The 26,204-nt window shown below is 39.4% G+C and overlaps 23 non-coding genes across 23 annotated transcripts; 20 read left to right on the top strand and 3 right to left on the bottom strand.

Moving 5' to 3' along the window:
- Positions 1–701: 701 nt before the first annotated feature.
- On the top strand, positions 702–783 carry TRNAS-CGA (transfer RNA serine (anticodon CGA)). The gene has a single exon. It is a non-coding gene; the product is annotated as a tRNA-Ser (tRNA).
- Positions 784–1,558: 775 nt separating this feature from the next.
- On the top strand, positions 1,559–1,640 carry TRNAS-CGA (transfer RNA serine (anticodon CGA)). The gene has a single exon. It is a non-coding gene; the product is annotated as a tRNA-Ser (tRNA).
- A 775-nt stretch (positions 1,641–2,415) lies between these two features.
- TRNAS-CGA (transfer RNA serine (anticodon CGA)) lies at positions 2,416–2,497 on the top strand. Its single transcript has one exon. It is a non-coding gene; the product is annotated as a tRNA-Ser (tRNA).
- Positions 2,498–3,275: 778 nt separating this feature from the next.
- TRNAS-UGA (transfer RNA serine (anticodon UGA)) lies at positions 3,276–3,357 on the top strand. Its single transcript has one exon. It is a non-coding gene; the product is annotated as a tRNA-Ser (tRNA).
- A 778-nt stretch (positions 3,358–4,135) lies between these two features.
- On the top strand, positions 4,136–4,217 carry TRNAS-UGA (transfer RNA serine (anticodon UGA)). The gene has a single exon. It is a non-coding gene; the product is annotated as a tRNA-Ser (tRNA).
- Positions 4,218–4,993: 776 nt separating this feature from the next.
- Positions 4,994–5,075, top strand: TRNAS-CGA (transfer RNA serine (anticodon CGA)). Its single transcript has one exon. It is a non-coding gene; the product is annotated as a tRNA-Ser (tRNA).
- Positions 5,076–5,853: 778 nt separating this feature from the next.
- On the top strand, positions 5,854–5,935 carry TRNAS-CGA (transfer RNA serine (anticodon CGA)). The gene has a single exon. It is a non-coding gene; the product is annotated as a tRNA-Ser (tRNA).
- A 776-nt stretch (positions 5,936–6,711) lies between these two features.
- Positions 6,712–6,793, top strand: TRNAS-CGA (transfer RNA serine (anticodon CGA)). Its single transcript has one exon. It is a non-coding gene; the product is annotated as a tRNA-Ser (tRNA).
- Positions 6,794–7,569: 776 nt separating this feature from the next.
- TRNAS-CGA (transfer RNA serine (anticodon CGA)) lies at positions 7,570–7,651 on the top strand. The gene has a single exon. It is a non-coding gene; the product is annotated as a tRNA-Ser (tRNA).
- Positions 7,652–8,427: 776 nt separating this feature from the next.
- On the top strand, positions 8,428–8,509 carry TRNAS-UGA (transfer RNA serine (anticodon UGA)). The gene has a single exon. It is a non-coding gene; the product is annotated as a tRNA-Ser (tRNA).
- A 776-nt stretch (positions 8,510–9,285) lies between these two features.
- Positions 9,286–9,367, top strand: TRNAS-CGA (transfer RNA serine (anticodon CGA)). The gene has a single exon. It is a non-coding gene; the product is annotated as a tRNA-Ser (tRNA).
- A 774-nt stretch (positions 9,368–10,141) lies between these two features.
- Positions 10,142–10,223, top strand: TRNAS-CGA (transfer RNA serine (anticodon CGA)). Its single transcript has one exon. It is a non-coding gene; the product is annotated as a tRNA-Ser (tRNA).
- Positions 10,224–11,000: 777 nt separating this feature from the next.
- On the top strand, positions 11,001–11,082 carry TRNAS-CGA (transfer RNA serine (anticodon CGA)). Its single transcript has one exon. It is a non-coding gene; the product is annotated as a tRNA-Ser (tRNA).
- A 777-nt stretch (positions 11,083–11,859) lies between these two features.
- TRNAS-UGA (transfer RNA serine (anticodon UGA)) lies at positions 11,860–11,941 on the top strand. Its single transcript has one exon. It is a non-coding gene; the product is annotated as a tRNA-Ser (tRNA).
- Positions 11,942–12,717: 776 nt separating this feature from the next.
- On the top strand, positions 12,718–12,799 carry TRNAS-CGA (transfer RNA serine (anticodon CGA)). The gene has a single exon. It is a non-coding gene; the product is annotated as a tRNA-Ser (tRNA).
- Positions 12,800–13,574: 775 nt separating this feature from the next.
- TRNAS-CGA (transfer RNA serine (anticodon CGA)) lies at positions 13,575–13,656 on the top strand. Its single transcript has one exon. It is a non-coding gene; the product is annotated as a tRNA-Ser (tRNA).
- Positions 13,657–14,431: 775 nt separating this feature from the next.
- Positions 14,432–14,513, top strand: TRNAS-CGA (transfer RNA serine (anticodon CGA)). The gene has a single exon. It is a non-coding gene; the product is annotated as a tRNA-Ser (tRNA).
- Positions 14,514–15,287: 774 nt separating this feature from the next.
- Positions 15,288–15,369, top strand: TRNAS-CGA (transfer RNA serine (anticodon CGA)). Its single transcript has one exon. It is a non-coding gene; the product is annotated as a tRNA-Ser (tRNA).
- A 777-nt stretch (positions 15,370–16,146) lies between these two features.
- TRNAS-CGA (transfer RNA serine (anticodon CGA)) lies at positions 16,147–16,228 on the top strand. The gene has a single exon. It is a non-coding gene; the product is annotated as a tRNA-Ser (tRNA).
- Positions 16,229–17,000: 772 nt separating this feature from the next.
- On the top strand, positions 17,001–17,082 carry TRNAS-UGA (transfer RNA serine (anticodon UGA)). Its single transcript has one exon. It is a non-coding gene; the product is annotated as a tRNA-Ser (tRNA).
- A 1,956-nt stretch (positions 17,083–19,038) lies between these two features.
- On the bottom strand, positions 19,039–19,120 carry TRNAS-CGA (transfer RNA serine (anticodon CGA)). The gene has a single exon. It is a non-coding gene; the product is annotated as a tRNA-Ser (tRNA).
- A 1,507-nt stretch (positions 19,121–20,627) lies between these two features.
- TRNAS-CGA (transfer RNA serine (anticodon CGA)) lies at positions 20,628–20,709 on the bottom strand. Its single transcript has one exon. It is a non-coding gene; the product is annotated as a tRNA-Ser (tRNA).
- Positions 20,710–22,214: 1,505 nt separating this feature from the next.
- On the bottom strand, positions 22,215–22,296 carry TRNAS-CGA (transfer RNA serine (anticodon CGA)). Its single transcript has one exon. It is a non-coding gene; the product is annotated as a tRNA-Ser (tRNA).
- Between the last annotated feature and the right edge of the window lie 3,908 nt (positions 22,297–26,204).

The following is a 26,204-nucleotide window of genomic DNA, read 5'->3' as shown; positions in this document are numbered from 1 at the left end:
AATGATATGAAATGGGACAAGAATTTGTATTCCAAACTTTGAGTCTCATAATTGAAACTAAGCAGTATGAAAACTAAAAGAAACATTACCAGATGTTTCCCAGGACATTAATGGTATCATTCACTGTTCTCTGGAAACTCTGACCAGAACTGTATTAGTTGCTAAAAATGCTCTACACCAAATTTTTTTCAGCAATCAAATGTCAAATAATGTAAATAAAATAGTTACCAAAACACATCGGAAAACCATCAGTGATGGCATGCGTTTTTATGATCGCATAGTTAAGACGATGGACTTAAAGTCCTCATTCTGTATCAAATTATGCTCACAGTGCAGTGTTTTACCTTTAAAAAGTTGGATTTTACTTGTGAATGTTTAATGAAAACAAAATATAGAAAAATGTGGATTTTAAGAAAAAATTATGCAGTTTAATTACCTGGCAGTGTGCGGTTTCCAACCACAATTCGAACTGTGAGAAAAATCAGGAGAACAATATACCTGTGTTCCTCAATATACAAACCAAGTATCTCCTTCTACTTGTTCATCTGCGTTCACACCTTTATCTTTCAGTGAGTCAGCCAAGATATCTTGCCCATGACAGAGTTGGGCAATAGAGATTCAGGTGAACTAAGTCCAAAACTTTCTCACAGGCTCTACCTCTGCATGCACTTTGCAAAACATGATAAGCAAATCATCGGTTGGATGTGATAGCCGAGTGGTTAAGGCGTTGGACTCGAAATCCAATGGGGTTTCCCCACACAGGTTCAAATCCTGTTCACAGCGTAGAATTTTAACATGACAAAAACAATTGAATTTGTCAAGAAGAGTAAACAATTTATATTAGTAAAATGGGCCAAATGATATGAAATGGGACAAGAATTTGTATTTCAAACTTTGAGTCTCATAATTGAAACTAAGCAGTATGAAAACTAAAAGAAACATTACCAGATGTTTCCCAGGACATTGATGGTATCATTCACTGTTCTCTGGAAACTCTGACCAGAACTGTATTGGTTGCTAAAAATGCTCTACACCAAATTTTTTTCAGCAATCAAATGTCAAATAAAGTAAATAAAATCGTTACCAAAACACATTGGAGAACCATCAGTGATGGCATGCGTTTTTATGATCGCATAGTTAAGACGATGGACTTAAATTCCTCATTCTGTATCAAATTATGCTCACAGTGCAGTGTTTTACTTTAAAAAGTTGGATTTTGCTTGTGAAAGTTTAATGAAAACAAAATATAGAAAAATGGGGGTTTTAAGAAAAAATTATGCAGTTTAATTACTTGGCAGTGTGTGGTTTCCAACAACAATTGGAACTGTGAGAAAAATCCGGTGAACAACATCCCTGTGTTCCTCAATATACAAACCAATTATTTCCTTCTACTTGTTCATCTGCGTTCACACCTTTATCTTTCAGTGAGTCAGCCAAGATATCTTGCCCATGACAGAGTTGGCCAATAGAGATTCAGGTGAACTAAGTCCAAAACTTTCTCACAGGCTCTACCTCTGCATGCAATGTGCAAAAACATGATAAACTAATCATTGAGTTGGCTGTGATGGCCGAGTGGTTAAGGCGTTGGACTCGAAATCCAATGGGGTTTCCCCACACAGGTTCAAATCCTGTTCACAGCGTAGAATTTAAAATGACAAAAACAATTGAATTTGTCAAAAGGAGTAAACAATATTTATATTAGTAAAATGGGCCAAATGATATGAAATGGGACAAGAATTTGTATTCCAAACTTTGAGTCTCATAATTGAAACTAAGCAGTATGAAAACTAAAAGAAACATTACCAGATGTTTCCCAGGACATTAATGGTATCATTCACTGTTCTCTGGAAACTCTGACCAGAACTGTATTAGTTGCTAAAAATGCTCTACACCAAATTTTTTTCAGCAATCAAATGTCAAATAATGTAAATAAAATCGTTACCAAAACACATCGGAAAACCATCAGTGATGGCATGCGTTTTTATGATCGCATAGTTAAGACGATGGACTTAAAGTCCTCATTCTGTATCAAATTATGCTCACAGTGCAGTGTTTTACCTTTAAAAAGTTGGATTTTACTTGTGAATGTTTAATGAAAACAAAATATAGAAAAATGTGGATTTTAAGAAAAAATTATGCAGTTCAATTATCTGGCAGTGTGCGGTTTCCAACCACAATTCGAACTGTGAGAAAAATCAGGAGAACAATATACCTGTGTTCCTCAATATACAAACCAAGTATCTCCTTCTACTTGTTCATCTGCGTTCACACCTTTATCTTTCAGTGAGTCAGCCAAGATATCTTGCCCATGACAGAGTTGGGCAATAGAGATTCAGGTGAACTAAGTCCAAAACTTTCTCACAGGCTCTACCTTTGCATGCACTTTGCAAAAAATGATAACCAAATCGTCGGTTGGCTGTGATGGCCGAGTGGTTAAGGCGTTGGCCTCGAAATCCAATGGGGTTTCCCCGCACAGGTTAAAATCCTGTTCACAGCGTAGAATTTTAACATGACAAAAACAATTGAATTTGTCAAAAGGAGTAAACAATATTTATATTAGTAAAATGGGCCAAATGATATGAAATGGGACAAGAATTTGTATTCCAAACTTTGAGTCTCATAATTGAAACTAAGCAGTATGAAAACTAAAAGAAACATTACCAGATGTTTCCCAGGACATTAATGGTATCATTCACTGTTCTCTGGAAACTCTGACCAGAACTGTATTAGTTGCTAAAAGTGCTCTACACCAAATTTTTTTCAGCAATCAAATGTCAAATAATGTAAACAAAATCGTTACCAAAACACATCGGAAAACCATCAGTGATGGCATGCGTTTTTATGATCGCATAGTTAAGACGATGGACTTAAAGTCCTCATTCTGTATCAAATTATGCTCACAGTGCAGTGTTTTACCTTTAAAAAGTTGGATTTTGCTTGTGAAAGTTTAATGAAAACAAAATATAGAAAAATGGGGGTTTTAAGAAAAAATTATGCAGTTTAATTACTTGGCAGTGTGTGGTTTCCAACAACAATTGGAACTGTGAGAAAAATCCGGTGAACAACATCCCTGTGTTCCTCAATATACAAACCAATTATTTCCTTCTACTTGTTCATCTGCGTTCACACCTTTATCTTTCAGTGAGTCAGCCAAGATATCTTGCCCATGACAGAGTTGGCCAATAGAGATTCAGGTGAACTAAGTCCAAAACTTTCTCACAGGCTCTACCTCTGCATGCACTGTGCAAAAACATGATAAACTAATCATTGAGTTGGCTGTGATGGCCGAGTGGTTAAGGCGTTGGACTTGAAATCCAATGGGGTTTCCCCGCACAGGTTCAAATCCTGTTCACAGCGTAGAATTTTAACATGACAAAAACAATTGAATTTGTCAAAAGGAGTAAACAATATTTATATTAGTAAAATGGGCCAAATGATATGAAATGGGACAAGAATTTGTATTCCAAACTTTGAGTCTCATAATTGAAACTAAGCAGTATGAAAACTAAAAGAAACATTACCAGATGTTTCCCAGGACATTAATGGTATCATTCACTGTTCTCTGGAAACTCTGACCAGAACTGTATTAGTTGCTAAAAATGCTCTACACCAAATTTTTTTCAGCAATCAAATGTCAAATAATGTAAATAAAATCGTTACCAAAACACATCGGAAAACCATCAGTGATGGCATGCGTTTTTATGATCGCATAGTTAAGACGATGGACTTAAAGTCCTCATTCTGTATCAAATTATGCTCACAGTGCAGTGTTTTACCTTTAAAAAGTTGGATTTTGCTTGTGAATGTTTAATGTAAACAAAATATAGAAAAATGGGGGTTTTAAGAAAAAATTATGCAGTTTAATTACCTGGCAGTGTGCGGTTTCCAACCACAATTGGAACTGTGAGAAAAATCAGGAGAACAATATACCTATGTTCCTCAATATACAACCCAATTATCTCCTTCTACTTGTTCATCTGCGTTCACACCTTTATCTTTCAGTGAGTCAGCCAAGATATCTTGCCCATGACAGAGTTGGCCAATAGAGATTCAGGTGAACTAAGTCCAAAACTTTCTCACAGGCTCTACCTCTGCATGCACTGTGCAAAAACATGATAAACTAATCATTGAGTTGGCTGTGATGGCCGAGTGGTTAAGGCGTTGGACTTGAAATCCAATGGGGTTTCCCCGCACAGGTTCAAATCCTGTTCACAGCGTAGAATTTTAACATGACAAAAACAATTGAATTTGTCAAAAGGAGTAAACAATATTTATATTAGTAAAATGGGCCAAATGATATGAAATGGGACAAGAATTTGTATTCCAAACTTTGAGTCTCATAATTGAAACTAAGCAGTATGAAAACTAAAAGAAAAATTACCAGATGTTTCCCAGGACATTAATGGTATCATTCACTGTTCTCTGGAAACTCTGACCAGAACTGTATTAGTTGCTAAAAATGCTCTACACCAAATTTTTTTCAGCAATCAAATGTCAAATAATGTAAATAAAATCGTTACCAAAACACATCGGAAAACCATCAGTGATGGCATGCGTTTTTATGATCGCATAGTTAAGACGATGGACTTAAAGTCCTCATTCTGTATCAAATTATGCTCACAGTGCAGTGTTTTACCTTTAAAAAGTTGGATTTTACTTGTGAATGTTTAATGAAAACAAAATATAGAAAAATGTGGATTTTAAGAAAAAATTATGCAGTTTAATTACCTGGCAGTGTGCGGTTTCCAACCACAATTCGAACTGTGAGAAAAATCAGGAGAACAATATACCTGTGTTCCTCAATATACAAACCAAGTATCTCCTTCTACTTGTTCATCTGCGTTCACACCTTTATCTTTCAGTGAGTCAGCCAAGATATCTTGCCCATGACAGAGTTGGGCAATAGAGATTCAGGTGAACTAAGTCCAAAACGTTCTCACAGGCTCTACCTTTGCATGCACTTTGCAAAACATGATAAACAAATCATCGGTTGGCTGTGATGGCCGAGTGGTTAAGGCGTTGGACTCGAAATCCAATGGGGTTTCCCCACACAGGTTCAAATCCTGTTCACAGCGTAGAATTTTAACATGACAAAAACAATTGAATTTGTCAAAAGGAGTAAACAATATTTATATTAGTAAAATGGGCCAAATGATATGAAATGGGACAAGAATTTGTATTCCAAACTTTGAGTCTCATAATTGAAACTAAGCAGTATGAAAACTAAAAGAAACATTACCAGATGTTTCCCAGGACATTAATGGTATCATTCACTGTTCTCTGGAAACTCTGACCAGAACTGTATTAGTTGCTAAAAGTGCTCTACACCAAATTTTTTTCAGCAATCAAATGTCAAATAATGTAAACAAAATCGTTACCAAAACACATCGGAAAACCATCAGTGATGGCATGCGTTTTTATGATCGCATATTTAAGACGATGGACTTAAAGTCCTCATTCTGTATCAAATTATGCTCACAGTGCAGTGTTTTACCTTTAAAAAGTTGGATTTTGCTTGTGAAAGTTTAATGAAAACAAAATATAGAAAAATGGGGGTTTTAAGAAAAAATTATGCAGTTTAATTACTTGGCAGTGTGTGGTTTCCAACAACAATTGGAACTGTGAGAAAAATCCGGTGAACAACATCCCTGTGTTCCTCAATATACAAACCAATTATTTCCTTCTACTTGTTCATCTGCGTTCACACCTTTCTCTTTCAGTGAGTCAGCCAAGATATCTTGCCCATGACAGAGTTGGCCAATAGAGATTCAGGTGAACTAAGTCCAAAACTTTCTCACAGGTTCTACCTCTGCATGCACTGTGCAAATACATGATAAAGTAATCCTTGGGTTGGCTGTGATGGCCGAGTGGTTAAGGCGTTGGACTCGAAATCCAATGGGGTTTCCCCGCACAGGTTCAAATCCTGTTCACAGCGTAGAATTTTAACATGACAAAAACAATTGAATTTGTCAAGAAGAGTAAACAATTTATATTAGTAAAATGGGCCAAATGATATGAAATGGGACAAGAATTTGTATTCCAAACTTTGAGTCTCATAATTGAAACTAAGCAGTATGAAAACTTAAAGAAACATTACCAGATGTTTCCCAGGACATTAATGGTATCATTCACTGTTCTCTGGAAACTCTGACCAGAACTGTATTAGTTGCTAAAAATGCTCTACACCAAATTTTTTTCAGCAATCAAATGTCAAATAATGTAAATAAAATCGTTACCAAAACACATCGGAAAACCATCAGTGATGGCATGCGTTTTTATGATCACATAGTTAAGACGATGGACTTAAAGTCCTCATTCTGTATCAAATTATGCTCACAGTGCAGTGTTTTACCTTTAAAAAGTTGGATTTTACTTGTGAATGTTTAATGAAAACAAAATATGGAAAAATGTGGATTTTAAGAAAAAATTATGCAGTTTAATTACCTGGCAGTGTGCGGTTTCCAACCACAATTCGAACTGTGAGAAAAATCAGGAGAACAATATACCTGTGTTCCTCAATATACAAACCAAGTATCTCCTTCTACTTGTTCATCTGCGTTCACACCTTTATCTTTCAGTGAGTCAGCCAAGATATCTTGCCCATGACAGAGTTGGGCAATAGAGATTCAGGTGAACTAAGTCCAAAACTTTCTCACAGGCTCTACCTCTGCATGCACTGTGCAAATACATGATAAAGTAATCCTTGGGTTGGCTGTGATGGCCGAGTGGTTAAGGCGTTGGACTCGAAATCCAATGGGGTTTCCCCGCACAGGTTCAAATCCTGTTCACAGCGTAGAATTTTAACATGACAAAAACAATTGAATTTGTCAAAAGGAGTAAACAATATTTATATTAGTAAAATGGGCCAAATGATATGAAATGGGACAAGAATTTGTATTCCAAACTTTGAGTCTCATAATTGAAACTAAGCAGTATGAAAACTAAAAGAAACATTACCAGATGTTTCCCAGGACATTAATGGTATCATTCACTGTTCTCTGGAAACTCTGACCAGAACTGTATTAGTTGCTAAAAATGCTCTACACCAAATTTTTTTCAGCAATCAAATGTCAAATAATGTAAATAAAATCGTTACCAAAACACATCGGAAAACCATCAGTGATGGCATGCGTTTTTATGATCGCATAGTTAAGACGATGGACTTAAAGTCCTCATTCTGTATCAAATTATGCTCACAGTGCAGTGTTTTACCTTTAAAAAGTTGGATTTTACTTGTGAATGTTTAATGAAAACAAAATATAGAAAAATGTGGATTTTAAGAAAAAATTATGCAGTTTAATTACCTGGCAGTGTGAGGTTTCCAACCACAATTCGAACTGTGAGAAAAATCAGGAGAACAATATACCTGTGTTCCTCAATATACAAACCAAGTATCTCCTTCTACTTGTTCATCTGCGTTCACACCTTTATCTTTCAGTGAGTCAGCCAAGATATCTTGCCCATGACAGAGTTGGGCAATAGAGATTCAGGTGAACTAAGTCCAAAACTTTCTCACAGGCTCTACCTTTGCATGCACTTTGCAAAACATGATAAACAAATCATCAGTTGGCTGTGATGGCCGAGTGGTTAAGGCGTTGGACTCGAAATCCAATGGGGTTTTCCCGCACAGGTTCAAATCCTGTTCACAGCGTAGAATTTTAACATGACAAAAACAATTGAATTTGTCAAGAAGAGTAAACAATTTATATTAGTAAAATGGGCCAAATGATATGAAATGGGACAAGAATTCGTATTCCAAACTTTGAGTCTCATAATTGAAACTAAGCAGTATGAAAACTGAAAGAAACATTACTAGATGTTTCCCTGGACATTAATGGTATCATTCACTGTTCTCTGGAAACTCTGATCAGAACTGTATTGGTTGCTAAAAATGCTCTACACAAAACTTTTTTCAGCAATCAAAGGTCAAATAAAGTTAATAAAATCGTTACCAAAACACATCGGAGAACCATCAGTGATGGCATGCGTTTTTATGATCGCATAGTTAAGACGATGGACTTAAATTCCTCATTCTGTATCAAATTATGCTCACAGTGCAGTGTTTTACCTTTAAAAAGTTGGATTTTGCTTGTGAAAGTTTAATGAAAACAAAATATAGAAAAATGGGGGTTTTAAGAAAAAATTATGCAGTTTAATTACTTGGCAGTGTGTGGTTTCCAACAACAATTGGAACTGGGAGAAAAATCCGGTGAACAACATCCCTGTGTTCCTCAATATACAAACCAATTATTTCCTTCTACTTGTTCATCTGCGTTCACACCTTTATCTTTCAGTGAGTCAGCCAAGATATCTTGCCCATGACAGAGTTGGCCAATAGAGATTCAGGTGAACTAAGTCCAAAACTTTCTCACAGGCTCTACCTCTGCATGCACTGTGCAAAAACATGATAAACTAATCATTGAGTTGGCTGTGATGGCCGAGTGGTTAAGGCGTTGGACTTGAAATCCAATGGGGTTTCCCCGCACAGGCTCAAATCCTGTTCACAGCGTAGAATTTTAACATGACAAAAACAATTGAATTTGTCAAAAGGAGTAGACAATATTTATATTAGTAAAATGGGCCAAATGATATGAAATGGGACAAGAATTTGTATTCCAAACTTTGAGTCTCATAATTGAAACTAAGCAGTATGAAAACTAAAAGAAACATTACCAGATGTTTCCCAGGACATTAATGGTATCATTCACTGTTCTCTGGAAACTCTGACCAGAACTGTATTAGTTGCTAAAAATGCTCTACACCAAATTTTTTTCAGCAATCAAATGTCAAATAATGTAAATAAAATCGTTACCAAAACACATCGGAAAACCATCAGTGATGGCATGCGTTTTTATGATCGCATAGTTAAGACGATGGACTTAAAGTCCTCATTCTGTATCAAATTATGCTCACAGTGCAGTGTTTTACCTTTAAAAAGTTGGATTTTACTTGTGAATGTTTAATGAAAACAAAATATAGAAAAATGTGGATTTTAAGAAAAAATTATGCAGTTTAATTACCTGGCAGTGTGCGGTTTCCAACCACAATTCGAACTGTGAGAAAAATCAGGAGAACAATATACCTGTGTTCCTCAATATACAAACCAAGTATCTCCTTCTACTTGTTCATCTGCGTTCACACCTTTATCTTTCAGTGAGTCAGCCAAGAAATCTTGCCCATGACAGAGTTGGGCAATAGAGATTCAGGTGAACTAAGTCCAAAACTTTCTCACAGGCTCTACCTTTGCATGCACTTTGCAAAACATGATAATCAAATCATCGGTTGGCTGTGATGGCCGAGTGGTTAAGGCGTTGGACTCGAAATCCAATGGGGTTTCCCCGCACAGGTTCAAATCCTGTTCACAGCGTAGAATTTTAACATGACAAAAACAATTGAATTTGTCAAGAAGAGTAAACAATTTATATTAGTAAAATGGGCCAAATGATATGAAATGGGACAAGAATTTATATTCCAAACTTTGAGTCTCATAATTGAAACTAAGCAGTATGAAAACTAAAAGAAACATTACGAGATGTTTCCCAGGACATTGATGGTATCATTCACTGTTCTCTGGAAACTCTGACCAGAACTGTATTAGTTGCTAAAAATGCTCTACACCAAATTTTTTTCAGCAATCAAATGTCAAATAAAGTAAATAAAATCGTTACCAAAACACATCGGAGAACCATCAGTGATGGCATACGTTTTTATGATCGCATAGTTAAGACGATGGACTTAAAGTCCTCATTCTGTATCAAATTATGCTCACAGTGCAGTGTTTTACCTTTAAAAAGTTGGATTTTGCTTGTGAATGTTTAATATAAACAAAATATAGAAAAATGGGGGTTTTAAAAAAAAATTATGCAGTTTAATTACCTGGCAGTGTGCGGTTTCCAACCACAATTCGAACTGTGAGAAAAATCAGGAGAACAATATACCTGTGTTCCTCAATATACAACCCAATTATCTCCTTCTACTTGTTCATCTGCGTTCACACCTTTATCTTTCAGTGAGTCAGCCAAGATATCTTGCCCATGACAGAGTTGGGCAATAGAAATTCAGGTGAACTAAGTCCAAAACTTTCTCACAGGCTCTACATTTGCATGCACTTTGCAAAACATGATAAACTAATCGTCGGTTGGCTGTGATGGGCGAGTGGTTAAGGCGTTGGACTCGAAATCCAATGGGGTTTCCCCGCACAGGTTCAAATCCTGTTCACAGCGTAGAATTTTAACATGACAAAAACAATTGAATTTGTCAAAAGGAGTAAACAATATATATATTAGTAAAATGGGCCAAATGATATCAAATGGACAAGAATTTGTATTCCAAACTTTGAGTCTCATAATTGAAACTAAGCAGTATGAAAACTAAAAGAAACATTACCAGATGTTTCCCAGGACATTGATGGTATCATTCACTGTTCTCTGGAAAATCTGACCAGAACTGTATTGGTTGCTAAAAATGCTCTACACCAAATATTTTTCAGCAATCAAATGTCAATTAAAGTAAATAAAATCGTTACCAAAACACATCGGAGAACCATCAGTGATGGCATGCGTTTTTATGATCGCATAGTTAAGACGATGGATTTAAAGTCCTCATTCTGTATCAAATTATGCTCACAGTGCAGTGTTTTACCTTTAAAAAGTTGGATTTTGCTTGTGAAAGTTTAATGAAAACAAAATATAGAAAAATGGGGGTTTTAAGAAAAAATTATGCAGTTTAATTACTTGGCAGTGTGCGGTTTCCAACAACAATTGGAACTGGGAGAAAAATCAGGAGAACAACATACCTGTTTTCCTCAATATACAAACCAATTATTTCCTTCTACTTGTTCATCTGCGTTCACATCTTTCTCTTTCAGTGAGTCAGCCAAGATATCTTGCCCATGACAGAGTTGGCCAATAGAGATTCAGGTGAACTAAGTCCAAAACTTTCTCACAGGCTCTACCTCTGCATGCACTGTGCAAATACATGATAAAGTAATCCTTGGGTTGGCTGTGATGGCCGAGTGGTTAAGGCGTTGGACTCGAAATCCAATGGGGTTTCCCCGCACAGGTTCAAATCCTGTTCACAGCGTAGAATTTTAACATGACAAAAACAATTGAATTTGTCAAAAGGAGTAAACAATATTTATATTAGTAAAATGGGCCAAATGATATGAAATGGGACAAGAATTTGTATTCCAAACTTTGAGTCTCATAATTGAAACTAAGCAGTATGAAAACTAAAAGAAAAATACCAGATGTTTCCCAGGACATTAATGGTATCATTCACTGTTCTCTGGAAACTCTGACCAGAACTGTATTAGTTGCTAAAAATGCTCTTCACCAAATTTTTTTCAGCAATCAAATGTCAAATAATGTAAATAAAATCGTTACCAAAACACATCGGAAAACCATCAGTGATGGCATGCGTTTTTATGATCGCATAGTTAAGACGATGGACTTAAAGTCCTCATTCTGTATCAAATTATGCTCACAGTGCAGTGTTTTACCTTTAAAAAGTTGGATATTGCTTGTGAAAGTTTAATAAAAACAAAATATAGAAAAAGGGGAGTTTTACGAAAAAATTATGCAGTTTAATTACTTGGCAGTGTGTGGTTTCCAACAACAATTGGAACTGTGAGAAAAATCCGGTGAACAACATCCCTGTGTTCCTCAATATACAAACCAATTATTTCCTTCTACTTGTTCATCTGCGTTCACACCTTTCTCTTTCAGTGAGTCAGCCAAGATATCTTGCCCATGACAGAGTTGGCCAATAGAGATTCAGGTGAACTAAGTCCAAAACTTTCTCACAGGCTCTACCTCTGCATGCACTGTGCAAAAACATGATAAACTAATCATTGAGTTGGCTGTGATGGCCGAGTGGTTAAGGCGTTGGACTTGAAATCCAATGGGGTTTCCCCGCACAGGTTCAAATCCTGTTCACAGCGTAGAATTTTAACATGACAAAAACAATTGAATTTGTCAAAAGGAGTAAACAATATTTATATTAGTAAAATGGGCCAAATGATATGAAATGGGACAAGAATTTGTATTCCAAACTTTGAGTCTCATAATTGAAACTAAGCAGTATGAAAACTAAAAGAAACATTACCAGATGTTTCCCAGGACATTAATGGTATCATTCACTGTTCTCTGGAAACTCTGACCAGAACTGTATTAGTTGCTAAAAATGCTCTACACCAAATTTTTTTCAGCAATCAAATGTCAAATAATGTAAATAAAATCGTTACCAAAACACATCGGAAAACCATCAGTGATGGCATGCGTTTTTATGATCGCATAGTTAAGACGATGGACTTAAAGTCCTCATTCTGTATCAAATTATGCTCACAGTGCAGTGTTTTACCTTTAAAAAGTTGGATTTTACTTGTGAATGTTTAATGAAAACAAAATATAGAAAAATGTGGATTTTAAGAAAAAATTATGCAGTTTAATTACCTGGCAGTGTGCGGTTTCCAACCACAATTCGAACTGTGAGAAAAATCAGGAGAACAATATACCTGTGTTCCTCAATATACAAACCAAGTATCTCCTTCTACTTGTTCATCTGCGTTCACACCTTTATCTTTCAGTGAGTCAGCCAAGATATCTTGCCCATGACAGAGTTGGGCAATAGAGATTCAGGTGAACTAAGTCCAAAACTTTCTCACAGGCTCTACCTCTGCATGCACTTTGCAAAACATGATAAGCAAATCATCGGTTGGATGTGATGGCCGAGTGGTTAAGGCGTTGGACTCGAAATCCAATGGGGTTTCCCCACACAGGTTCAAATCCTGTTCACAGCGTAGAATTTTAACATGACAAAAACAATTGAATTTGTCAAGAAGAGTAAACAATTTATATTAGTAAAATGGGCCAAATGATATGAAATGGGACAAGAATTTGTATTTCAAACTTTGAGTCTCATAATTGAAACTAAGCAGTATGAAAACTAAAAGAAACATTACCAGATGTTTCCCAGGACATTGATGGTATCATTCACTGTTCTCTGGAAACTCTGACCAGAACTGTATTGGTTGCTAAAAATGCTCTACACCAAATTTTTTTCAGCAATCAAATGTCAAATAAAGTAAATAAAATCGTTACCAAAACACATTGGAGAACCATCAGTGATGGCATGCGTTTTTATGATCGCATAGTTAAGACGATGGACTTAAATTCCTCATTCTGTATCAAATTATGCTCACAGTGCAGTGTTTTACTTTAAAAAGTTGGATTTTGCTTGTGAAAGTTTAATGAAAACAAAATATAGAAAAATGGGGGTTTTAAGAAAAAATTATGCAGTTTAATTACTTGGCAGTGTGTGGTTTCCAACAACAATTGGAACTGTGAGAAAAATCCGGTGAACAACATCCCTGTGTTCCTCAATATACAAACCAATTATTTCCTTCTACTTGTTCATCTGCGTTCACACCTTTATCTTTCAGTGAGTCAGCCAAGATATCTTGCCCATGACAGAGTTGGCCAATAGAGATTCAGGTGAACTAAGTCCAAAACTTTCTCACAGGCTCTACCTCTGCATGCACTGTGCAAAAACATGATAAACTAATCGTTGAGTTGGCTGTGATGGCCGAGTGGTTAAGGCGTTGGACTCGACATCCAATGGGGTTTCCCCACACAGGTTCAAATCCTGTTCACAGCGTAGAATTTAAAATGACAAAAACAATTGAATTTGTCACAAGGAGTAAACAATATTTATATTAGTAAAATGGGCCAAATGATATGAAATGGGACAAGAATTTGTATTCCAAACTTTGAGTCTCATAATTGAAACTAAGCAGTATGAAAACTAAAAGAAACATTACCAGATGTTTCCCAGGACATTAATGGTATCATTCACTGTTCTCTGGAAACTCTGACCAGAACTGTATTAGTTGCTAAAAATGCTCTACACCAAATTTTTTTCAGCAATCAAATGTCAAATAATGTAAATAAAATCGTTACCAAAACACATCGGAAAACCATCAGTGATGGCATGCGTTTTTATGATCGCATAGTTAAGACGATGGACTTAAAGTCCTCATTCTGTATCAAATTATGCTCACAGTGCAGTGTTTTACCTTTAAAAAGTTGGATTTTACTTGTGAATGTTTAATGAAAACAAAATATAGAAAAATGTGGATTTTAAGAAAAAATTATGCAGTTTAATTACCTGGCAGTGTGCGGTTTCCAACCACAATTCGAACTGTGAGAAAAATCAGGAGAACAATATACCTGTGTTCCTCAATATACAAACCAAGTATCTCCTTCTACTTGTTCATCTGCGTTCACACCTTTATCTTTCAGTGAGTCAGCCAAGATATCTTGCCCATGACAGAGTTGGGCAATAGAGATTCAGGTGAACTAAGTCCAAAACTTTCTCACAGGCTCTACCTTTGCATGCACTTTGCAAAACATGATAAACAAATCATCGGTTGGCTGTGATGGCCGAGTGGTTAAGGCGTTGGACTCGAAATCCAATGGGGTTTCCCCGCACAGGTTCAAATCCTGTTCACAGCGTAGAATTTTAACATGACAAAAACAATTGAATTTGTCAAGAAGAGTAAACAATTGATATTAGTAAAATGGGCCAAATGATATGAAATGGGACAAGAATTTATATTCCAAACTTTGAGTCTCATAATTGAAACTAAGCAGTATGAAAACTAAAAGAAACATTACGAGATGTTTCCCAGGACATTGATGGTATCATTCACTGTTCTCTGGAAACTCTGACCAGAACTGTATTAGTTGCTAAAAATGCTCTACACCAAATTTTTTTCAGCAATCAAATGTCAAATAAAGTAAATAAAATCGTTACCAAAACACATCGGAGAACCATCAGTGATGGCATACGTTTTTATGATCGCATAGTTAAGACGATGGACTTAAAGTCCTCATTCTGTATCAAATTATGCTCACAGTGCAGTGTTTTACCTTTAAAAAGTCGGATTTTGCTTGTGAATGTTTAATATAAACAAAATATAGAAAAATGGGGGTTTTAAGAAAAAATTATGCAGTTTAATTACCTGGCAGTGTGCGGTTTCCAACCACAATTCGAACTGTGAGAAAAATCAGGAGAACAATATACCTGTGTTCCTCAATATACAACCCAATTATCTCCTTCTACTTGTTCATCTGCGTTCACACCTTTATCTTTCAGTGAGTCAGCCAAGATATCTTGCCCATGACAGAGTTGGGCAATAGAAATTCAGGTGAACTAAGTCCAAAACTTTCTCACAGGCTCTACATTTGCATGCACTTTGCAAAACATGATAAACTAATCGTCGGTTGGCTGTGATGGGCGAGTGGTTAAGGCGTTGGACTCGAAACCCAATGGGGTTTCCCCGCACAGGTTCAAATCCTGTTCACAGCGTAGAATTTTAACATGACAAAAACAATTGAATTTGTCAAAAGGAGTAAACAATATATATATTAGTAAAATGGGCCAAATGATATCAAATGGACAAGAATTTGTATTCCAAACTTTGAGTCTCATAATTGAAACTAAGCAGTATGAAAACTAAAAGAAACATTACCAGATGTTTCCCAGGACATTGATGGTATCATTCACTGTTCTCTGGAAACTCTGACCAGAACTGTATTGGTTGCTAAAAATGCTCTACACCAAATATTTTTCAGCAATCAAATGTCAATTAAAGTAAATAAAATCGTTACCAAAACACATCGGAGAACCATCAGTGATGGCATGCGTTTTTATGATCGCATAGTTAAGACGATGGATTTAAAGTCCTCATTCTGTATCAAATTATGCTCACAGTGCAGTGTTTTACCTTTAAAAAGTTGGATTTTGCTTGTGAAAGTTTAATGAAAACAAAATATAGAAAAATGGGGGTTTTAAGAAAAAATTATGCAGTTTAATTACTTGGCAGTGTGCGGTTTCCAACAACAATTGGAACTGGGAGAAAAATCAGGAGAACAATATACCTGTTTTCCTCAATATACAAACCAATTATTTCCTTCTACTTGTTCATCTGCGTTCACACCTTTCTCTTTCAGTGAGTCAGCCAAGATATCTTGCCCATGACAGAGTTGGCCAATAGAGATTCAGGTGAACTAAGTCCAAAACTTTCTCACAGGCTCTACCTCTGCATGCACTGTGCAAAAACATGATAAACTAATCCTTGGGTTGGCTGTGATGGCCGAGTGGTTAAGGCGTTGGACTCGAAATCCAATGGGGTTTCCCCGCACAGGTTCAAATCCTGTTCACAGCGTAGAATTTTAACATGACAAAAACAATTGAATTTGTCAAAAGGAGTAAACAATATTTATATTAGTAAAATGGGCCAAATGATATGAAATGGGACAAGAATTTGTATTCCAAACTTTGAGTCTCATAATTGAAACTAAGCAGTATGAAAACTAAAAGAAACATTACCAGATGTTTCCCAGGACATTAATGGTATCATTCACTGTTCTCTGGAAACTCTGACCAGAACTGTATTAGTTGCTAAAAATGCTCTTCACCAAATTTTTTTCAGCAATCAAATGTCAAATAATGTAAATAAAATCGTTACCAAAACACATCGGAAAACCATCAGTGATGGCATGCGTTTTTATGATCGCATAGTTAAGACGATGGACTTAAAGTCCTCATTCTGTATCAAATTATGCTCACAGTGCAGTGTTTTACCTTTAAAAAGTTGGATATTGCTTGTGAAAGTTTAATAAAAACAAAATATAGAAAAAGGGGAGTTTTACGAAAAAATTATGCAGTTTAATTACTTGGCAGTGTGTGGTTTCCAACAACAATTGGAACTGTGAGAAAAATCCGGTGAACAACATCCCTGTGTTCCTCAATATACAAACCAATTATTTCCTTCTACTTGTTCATCTGCGTTCACACCTTTCTCTTTCAGTGAGTCAGCCAAGATATCTTGCCCATGACAGAGTTGGGCAATAGAGATTCAGGTGAACTAAGTCCAAAACTTTCTCACAGGCTCTACCTCTGCATGCACTTTGCAAAAACATGATAAACTTGGGTTGGCTGTGATGGCCGAGTGGTTAAGGCGTTGGACTTGAAATCTCATGGGGTTTCCCCGCACAGGTTCAAATCCTGTTCACAGCGTAGGATTGTAACATGACAAAAACAATTGAATTTGTCGAAAAGAGTAAACCAATATCTATATTAGTACAATGGGCCAAATGATATTAAATGGGTAGTGTTGAGCATTCCGATACCGCAAGTATCGGGTATCGGCCGATACTTGCGGTATCGGAATTCCGATACTTTCCGCGTATCGGATACCGGAATCGGAAGTTCCCAGAATTCAAACTGCACGCAGCAGCCAATGAGGAATGAATGGAAGTGTGGGCACATCCTGTTTAGCATGGTGGGCATGTAAGTACTGGCAAGGATGTGATTGGCTGCTGAAATGATGTCACTCTGCACTATAAAAAACACTGCCGCCATTTTGCGCTCACTCTGCTGTGATATCAGCTTTATTTTGCTTTTCCAAGGCTAATTTAGCAAACGCTGTGTGTTCACCTTGCTCTTGCCTTGCAGCGCTGTTTTAACAGCGTTCTGCAAGGTCTCTGTGTGTGTGTGTGCAGCTCACTCTGTAGTCTGTGTGCAGCCATATACCCGGTTGTATTCAGCTCAGGGGGGGTTCACACTGCCTCATACAGTTCTATCCATTGGCCTTTTTTGCTCATAGTGGAGCCTGCTGCACATTTTTTCTAAAATTTCCTATTAGTGTTTTTCCACCCGTCTCCAGCTAAATTGTGGAAAAACACTACATAGGATAACCTAGAGGGGGGTTTTTGGGCCTTGCAGCGCCGTTTACGGCTGTCTGCACGGTCTCCGTGTGAGCACAGCTCGCCCTGTAGTCTGTGTGCAGCCACAGCTGGTTGTATTCAGCTCAGGGTAAGTCACTGCCTCATTCCGTGAAAAAACTTTTCCTTTTTTTCAAATAGTGCAGCCTGCTGAAAATTTTTCCAAAAATTTCCTATTAGTGTCTTTCCACCCGTCTCCAGCTAAATAGTGGAAAAACACTACATAGGATAACCTAGAGGAGGGTTTTTGGGCCTTGCAGCGCCGTTTACTGCTGTCTGCACAGTCTCCGTGTGAGCGCAGCTCGCCCTGTAGTCTGTGTGCAGCCACAGCCAGTTGTATTCAGCTCAGGGTGCGTTACTGCCTCATACCATTAAATAACTTGTCCTTTTTTTGAAATAGTGCAGCCTGTTGAAAATTTTTTAACAATTTTCCTATTAGTGTCTTTCCACCCGTCTCCAGCTAAATAGTGGAAAAACACTACATAGGATAACCTAGAGGAGGGTTTTTGGGCCTTGCAGCTCCGTTTACGGCTGTCTGCACGGTCTCCATGTGAGCGCAGCTCGCCCTGTAGTCTGTGTGCAGCCACAGCCGGTTGGATTCAGCTCAGGGTGCGTTACTGCCTCATACCGTTAAATAACTTGTCCTTTTTTTGAAATAGTGCAGCCTGTTGAAAATGTTTTAAAAAATTTCCTATTAGTGTCTTTCCACCCGTCTACAGCTAAATAGTGGAAAAACACTACATAGGATAACCTAGAGGAGGGTTTTTGGGCCTTGCAGCGCCGTTTACGGCTGTCTGCACGGTCTCCGTGTGAGCGCAGCTCGCCCTGTAGTCTGTGTGCAGCCACAGCCGGTTGGATTCAGCTCAGGGTGCGTTACTGCCTCATACCATTAAATAACTTGTCCTTTTTTTGAAATAGTGCAGCCTGTTGAAAATTTTTTAAAAAATTTCCTATTAGTGTCTTTCCTCCCGTATCCAGCTAAATAGTGGAAAAACACTACATAGCATTTTTAGCAACCAATACAGTTCTGGTCAGAGTTTCCAGAGAACAATGAATGATACCATCAATGTCCTGGGAAACATCTGGTAATGTTTCTTTTAGTTTTCATACTGCTTAGTTTCAATTATGAGACTCAGAGTTTGGAATACAAATTCTTGTCCCATTTCATATCATTTGGCCCATTTTACTAATGTAAATATTGTTTACTCTTTTTGACAAATTCAATTGTTTTTATCATGTTAAAATTCTATGCGGTGAACAGGAATTGAACCTGTGCGGGGTAACCCCATTGGATTTCGAGTCCAACGCCTTAACCACTCAGCCATCACAGCCAACTCAAGGATTAGATTATCATGTTTTTGGAATGTGCATGCAGAGGTAGAGCCTGTGAGAAAGTTTTGGACTTAAGGTACCTTCACACATAACGATATTGTTAACGATATCATTGCTATTTGTGATGTAGCAACGATATCGTTAATGAAATCGTTCTGTGTGACAGCGACCAACGATCAGGCCCCTGCTGGGAGATCGTTGGTCGCTGAATAAAGTCCAGAACTTTATTTCATCGCTGGACTCCCTGGAGACATCGCTGGATCGGCGTGTGTGACACCGATCCAGCGATGTCTTCACTGGTAACCAGGGTAAACATCAGGTAACTAAGCGCAGGGCCGCGCTTAGTAACCCGATGTTTACCCTGGTTACCATGCTAAAAGTAAAAAAAAACAAACACTACATACTTACCTACCGCTGTCTGTCCTCCAGTGCTGTGCTCTGCTCTCCTCCTGTACTGGCTGTGAGCCGGAAAGCAGAGCGGTGACGTCACCGCTCTGCTTTCCGGCTCCCAGACAGTACAGGAGGAGAGCAGAGAAGCAGAGCGCAGCGGTGGAGGACAGACGGCTGTAGGTAAGTATCTAGTGTTTGTTTTTTTTTACTTTTAGCATGGTAACCAGGGTAAACATCGGGTTACTAAGTGCGGCCCTGCGCTTAGTTACCCGATGTTTACCCTGGTTACCGGCATCGTTGGTCGCTGGAGAGCGGTCTGTGTGACAGCTCTCCAGCGACCAAACAGCGACGCTGCAGCGATTCGGATCGTTGTCGGTATCGCTGCAGCGTCGCTAAATGTGAAGGGGCCTTTAGTTCACCTGAATCTCTATTGCCCAACTCTGTCATGGGGAAGATATCTTGGCTGACTCACTGAAAGAGAAAGGTGTGAACGCAGATGAACAAGTAGAAGGAGATAATTGGGTTGTATATTGAGGAACACAGGTATATTGTTCTCCTGATTTTTCTCACAGTTCCAATTGTGGTTGGAAACCACACACTACCAGGTAAATAATCTGCATGATTTTTTTCTTAGTCCCACATTTTTCTATATTTTGTTTTCGTTAAACTTTCACAAGCAAAATCCAACTTTTTAAAGGTAAAAAACACTGCACTGTTAACATGATTTTATAAAGAATGAGAACTTTAAGTCCATCGTCTTAACTATGTGATCATAAAAACGCATGCCATCACTGATGGTTCTCCAATGTGTTTTGGTAACGATTTTATTAACTTTATTTGACTTTTGATTGCTGAAAAAAGTTTGGTGTAGAGCATTTTTAGCAACCAATACAGTTCTGATCAGAGTTTCCAGAGAACAGTGAATGATACCATTAATGTCCTGGGAAACATCTAGTAATGTTTCTTTTAGTTTTCATACTGCTTAGTTTCAATTATGAGACTCAAAGTTTGGAATACGAATTCTTGTCCCATTTCATATCATTTGGCCCATTTTACTAATATAAATTGTTTACTCTTCTTGACAAATTCAATTGTTTTTGTCATGTTAAAATTCTACGCTGTGAACAGGATTTGAACCTGTGCGGGGAAACCCCATTGGATTTCGAGTCCAACACCTTAACAACTCGGCCATCACAGCCAACCCAAGGATTAGCTTATCATGTTTTTGCACTGTGCATGCAGAGGTAGAGCCTGTGAGAAAGTTTTGGACTTAAGGTACTGTCACACTAGACGATATCGCTAGCGATCCGTGACGTTGCAGCGTCCTCGCTAGCGATATCGTCCAGTGTGACAGGCAGCAGCGATCAGGCCCCTGCTGGGAGATCGCTGGTCGGGGAAGAAAGTCCAGAACTTTATTTCGTCGCTGGACTCCCCGTAGAAATCGCTGAATCGGCGTGTGTGACACCGATTCAGCGATGTCTTTGCTGGTAACCAGGGTAAACATCGGGTAACTAAGCGCAGGGCCGCGCTTAGTAACCCGATGTTTACCCTGGTTACCATCCTAAAAGTAAAAAAACAAACACTACATACTTACCTACAGCCGTCTGTCCTCCAGCGCTGTCCTCTGCTCTCCTCCTGCTCTGGCTGTGAGCGTCGGTCAGCCGGAAAGCAGAGCGGTGACGTCACCGCTCTGCTTTCTGGCTGCCCGGAGCTCACAGCCAGACCAGAGAAGCAGAGCGCTGAGGACAGACAGCGGTAGGTAAGTATGTAGCGTTTGTTTTTTTACTTTTTAGGATGGTAACCAGGGTAAACATCGGGTTACTAAGCACGGCCCTGCGCTTAGTTACCCGATGTTTACCCTGGTTACCGGGGACCTCGGGATCGTTGGTCGCTGGAGAGCGGTCTGTGTGACAGCTCTCCAGCGACCAAACAGCGACGCTGTAGCGATCCGGATCGTTGTCGGTATCGCTGCAGCGTCGCTATGTGTGACGGTACCTTTAGTTCACCTGAATCTCTATTGGCCAACTCTGTCATGGGCAAGATATCTTGGCTGACTCACTGAAAGATAAAGGTGTGAACGCAGATCAACAAGTAGAAGGAAATAATTGGTTTGTATATTGAGGAACACAGGGATGTTGTTCACTGGATTTTTCTCACAGTTCCAATTGTGGTTGGAAACCGCACACTGCCAGGTAATTAAACTGCATAATTTTTTCTTAAAACCCCCATTTTTCTATATTTTGTTTTCATTAAACTTTCACAAGCAAAATCCAACTTTTTAAAGGTAAAACACTGCACTGTGAGCATAATTTGATACAGAATGAGGACATTAAGTCCATCGTCTTAACTATGCGATCATAAAAACGCATGCCATCACTGATGGTTCTCCGATGTGTTTTGGTAACGATTTTATTTACTTTATTTGACATTTGATTGCTGAAAAAAATTTGGTGTAGAGCATTTTTAGCAACCAATTCAGTTCTGGCCAGAGTTTCCAGAGAACAGTGAATGATACCATCAATGTCCTGGGAAACATCTGGTAATGTTTCTTTTAGTTTTCATACTGCTTAGTTTCAATTATGAGACTCAAAGTTTGGAATACAAATTCTTGTCCCATTTCATATCATTTGGCCCATTTTACTAACATAAATATTGTTTACTCTTCTTGACAAATTCAATTGTTTTTGTCATGTTAAAATTCTACGCTGTGAACAGGATTTGAACCTGCGCGGGGAAACCCCATTGGATTTCGAGTCCAACGCCTTAACCACTCCGCCATCACAGCCAACTCAAGGATTAGTTTATCATGTTTTGCAAAGTGCATGCAGAGGTAGAGCCTGTGAGAAAGTTTTGGACTTAAGGCCCCTTCACATTTAGCGACGCTGCAGCGATACCGACAACGATCCGGATCGCTGCAGCGTCGCTGTTTGGTTGCTGGAGAGCTGTCACACAGACCGCTCTCCAGCGACCAACGATGCCGGTAACCAGGGTAAACATCGGGTAACTAAGCGCAGGGCCGCGCTTAGTAACCCGATGTTTACCCTGGTTACCTTCCTAAAAGTAAAAAAAACAAACAGTACATACTTACCTAACGCTGTCTGTCCTCCAGCGCTGTGCTCTGCACTCCTCCTGTACTGTCTGTGTGAGCACAGCGGCCGGAAAGCAGAGCGGTGACGTCACCGCTCTGCTTTCTGGCTGACCGACGCTCACAGCCAGTACAGGAGGAGTGCAGAGCACAGCGCTGGAGGACAGACGGCTGTAGGTAAGTATGTAGTGTATGTTTTTTTTACTTTTAGGAAGGTAACCAGGGTAAACATCGGGTTACTAAGCGCGGCCCTGTGCTTAGTTACCCGATGTTTACCCTGGTTACCAGTGAAGACATCGCTGGATCGGTGTCACACACGCCGATCCAGCAATGTCCATGGGAGATCCAGCGATGAAATAAAGTTCTGGACTTTATTCAGCGACCAACGATCTCCCAGCAGGGGCCTGATCGTTGGTCGCTGTCACACATAACGATTTCATTAACGATATCGTTGCTACGTCACAAAAAGCAACGATATCGTTAACAATATCGTTATGTGTGAAGGTACCTTTAGTTCACCTGAATCTCTATTGCCCAACTCTGTCATGGGCAAGATATCTTGGCTGATTCACTGAAAGAGAAAGGTGTGAACGCAGATGAACAAGTAGAAGGAGATAATTGGGTTGTATATTGAGGAACACAGGTATATTGTTCTCCTGATTTTTCTCACAGTTCCAATTGTGGTTGGAAACCACACACTACCAGGTAGAGTTGAGCGACCTTGACCTTTTTAGAGTCGAGCCGGGTTTCGCGAAACCCGACTATCTCAAAAGTCGGGTCGAGTGAAATCGGCCGATTATGACGTAATGTCGGGATCGACCGAAACACGAAACCCAATGCAAGTCAATGGGGCAGCATAGTCGGCAGTGAGTGGGGGCCAGGAAAACACCTAGAGTGCCCATTTTAATGTCAAAACCATCCATTCTTCTTAATGAAGCTTGTCAAGCATAATTTACCTTATAATAATTGGAAGGCATTTGAAATTGGGGCTCATTTGGCTAAAGTTGTGGTGGGTAGGGCTGGTTCAAGTAATTAGTGGGCCCAGGAAATCTGGACCACGTCACGGCAGTGGAGCAGGGAGAGGTAAATATTTCAACTTTGCAAGTGCTGTGAACCTGAGCAAGCAGGGGGGGCCCACTCGTTGGCATTGGCACTGGCACAGGGCCCCTCAAAGTACAGCGGTGTGTTTGCACGGCGGGGGCGCCTCCCACCGGCAGCAACACTTTTGCGTACCATGAGAGGCCCTGTGCCAGTGACGTCGCCAACTAGTATTCCTCCCCCCACCTGATGAAGGAACCTGCACTTTCATCTGCACCTTCCTCTTTGTCCCCGTGTAAGGTGGTATGGTATGCGGGAAGGGGGACCTGACTTTCAGCAGGGTCACAATCTTGCAGTGTAGCGTGCACGGGAAATGTTGCGTTATGGGTCAATGTACCAGCAGACTCATCTATCACTGGCTGGGCAATGGGCAGGATGAGGAGGAAACACAGATATAGGCCCAAAGAATAAAGTGGGCTAAATGCAGTTCAAAATTGGTAACAGTAGTAAACAGGCGGCACAGCTTTGTTCAGTGGAGGAGAACAGCAAGGAGTGGCAGACACCGATAGTAGGCCCCAACCCAACTAGTAGGCCAAATGCAGTCTAACATTAACAACTACTTAACGAGCGCCTGAAAACGGAATTTCAGGACAGGAAACCAATCAGGGGGCATTGCAGTGGAGGACAACTGGAATGAGAGGCTGACACAGAGAGTAGGCCCAAATCAGTAAGTAGTCGAAATGCAGTTCAAAATTGGCAACAGTAGTAAACAGGCGGCACAGCTTTGTTCAGTGGAGGAGAACAGCAAGGAGTGGCAGACACCGATAGTAGGCCCCAACCCAACTAGTAGGCCAAATGCAGTCTAACATTAACAACTACTTAACGAGCGCCTGAAAACGGAATTTCAGGACAGGAAACCAGGAGAACAGCAAGGAGCGGCAGACACCGATAGTAGGCCCCAAACCAACTAGTACGCCAAATGCAGTTGTTCCGTTTAACCACAATTTAATGAGAGCCTGAAGATAGAAGTTCAGGAAAGGCAACCTGGAGAACACCTTGGAGTGGAACACACCATCTCTCTACACCCCATACCCAATTTGTAGGTCTAATGCAGCGTAGTTTCCAACAACTACTAAACGAGAGCATGAAGATCGAAGCAATGGAGAGGAAACCTGGGGAACACCTTGGAGTGTAACACACCATCTCTCTACACCCCATACCCAATTTGTAGGCCTAATGCAGCGTAGTTTCCAACAACTACTAAACGAGAGCATGAAGATCGAAGCAATGGAGAGGAAACCTGGGGAACACCTTGGAGTGGAACACACCATCTCTCTACACCCCATACCCAATTTGTAGGCCTAATGCAGCGTAGTTTCCAACAACTACTAAACGAGAGCCGAAAGATCGAAGTTCAGGAAAGGCAACCTGGGGAACACCTTGGAGTGGAACACACCATCTCTCTACACCCCATACCCAATTTGTAGGCCCAATTCAGCGTAGTTTCCAACAACTACTAAACGAGAGCCGGAAGATCGAAGCTCAGGAAAGGCAACCTGGGGAACACCTTGGAGTGTAACAAACCCTCTCTCTACACCACGGAAGGGCTGATTCTTAGGAAGGAAGGCTGTCGGAAAGAAGCAGGGCGCGTCCGAGGGTGATTATATTCTTATTAGGTATATACTCACCCTCGGACACGCCCTGCTTCTTTATTTGTAATGAATGTTTATTTGCAATGTGGTTTTGACTTACTCTATTTTTTTGGTAAATAATGATTTTATTATTTTCATTGTTTTGCATCTTCTTGGCAATAATATAAAGAAGACGCGACAGGACAACACTCGGTGGATGCCATATCTGTGTTTAAAATTGAAAAAACCTTTCAGTTAACTACTTGCAGGAGAAAGTTATTGTAGCTGATGGCCATTTTTAGTACTGTATCAGATTTTTGTTGTATGTGTTTGTTTTTAATGTTAAAATGTCTGCATTTGATATATCTCCAGTATTTTCTTTTTTATAAGCAAAATACTTATTTTTATATTTTCTGATGTTGGTTCCAGGGGTACACGGGCAGCAGTGGTGTGGTCAGTGGAGGCCTAGTGGAAGGAGTGACCGCAGACAGGCATCGAAGGCCTAACATAATAAATTGGGCTGGCTGTAGGCAATTTTAAATTGGTTCCAGGGGTACACGGGCAGCAGTGGTGTGGTCAGTGGAGGCCTAGTGGAAGGAGTGACCACAGACAGGCATCGAAGGCCTAACATAACAAAAATGTCAATACAATGGTATTGTCAGTGGCAGGCATTGAAGGATGTCAGCGCATAGACTAAACATTGGTGGAGCTGTGAGATAATTTTGCAAGTGGTAGAGCACTGTTTGAGCCCAGGGCCCCTCATATTACAACGGTGTGTCTGACGTTGGGTGCGCACCACCACCGCCAGAGACACTTTATTGTACTAGGAGGGACCGAGTGGCAGTGCCGTCGACCAAAAGCGGGCTCACCCACCTCTTCAGACAAACTGCACTCTCACGGGTGCTGTCGCCAAGTGTCGATACCACGGCCCCGTGTGGG

The sequence above is a fragment of the Ranitomeya imitator genome, chromosome 4, assembly GCF_032444005.1.
Source record: "Ranitomeya imitator isolate aRanImi1 chromosome 4, aRanImi1.pri, whole genome shotgun sequence".
Lineage (NCBI taxonomy): Eukaryota > Metazoa > Chordata > Amphibia > Anura > Dendrobatidae > Ranitomeya > Ranitomeya imitator.
The sequence above is the reverse complement of the archived record's forward strand: the minus strand, read 5'-3'. Positions and strand labels throughout refer to the sequence as shown.